The sequence below is a fragment of the Penaeus monodon genome, chromosome 22, assembly GCF_015228065.2.
Source record: "Penaeus monodon isolate SGIC_2016 chromosome 22, NSTDA_Pmon_1, whole genome shotgun sequence".
Taxonomy (NCBI): Eukaryota; Metazoa; Arthropoda; class Malacostraca; order Decapoda; family Penaeidae; genus Penaeus; species Penaeus monodon.
In genome coordinates, this window is record NC_051407.1 from 11,726,847 (window position 1) to 11,727,124 (window position 278).

A 278-nucleotide genomic window follows, 5' to 3' on the forward strand; every position below is an offset into this window, starting at 1 on the left:
GACGACTTTTGCTGTCCGTGTGTGGGAAAGGGTGTGGCTTCCGGAATCTAGCAATGTTGCAATGTTTGTGAGATATTAGCAATATTAACGTCCAAAATGCCCTAAATAGTAACAAAACACCATAGATCCGTTTCACAGCATTAGCAAAGTCCTGTGTATTATATTTAAGAAAGATCAACTAGTGAGAAAACTAATGATATATCAGTACGTGGAAATTTGACAAACAACTAAACCTGTAAAAATCTTATATAAATAATGGCGTCTTGTGTTTAACAAAG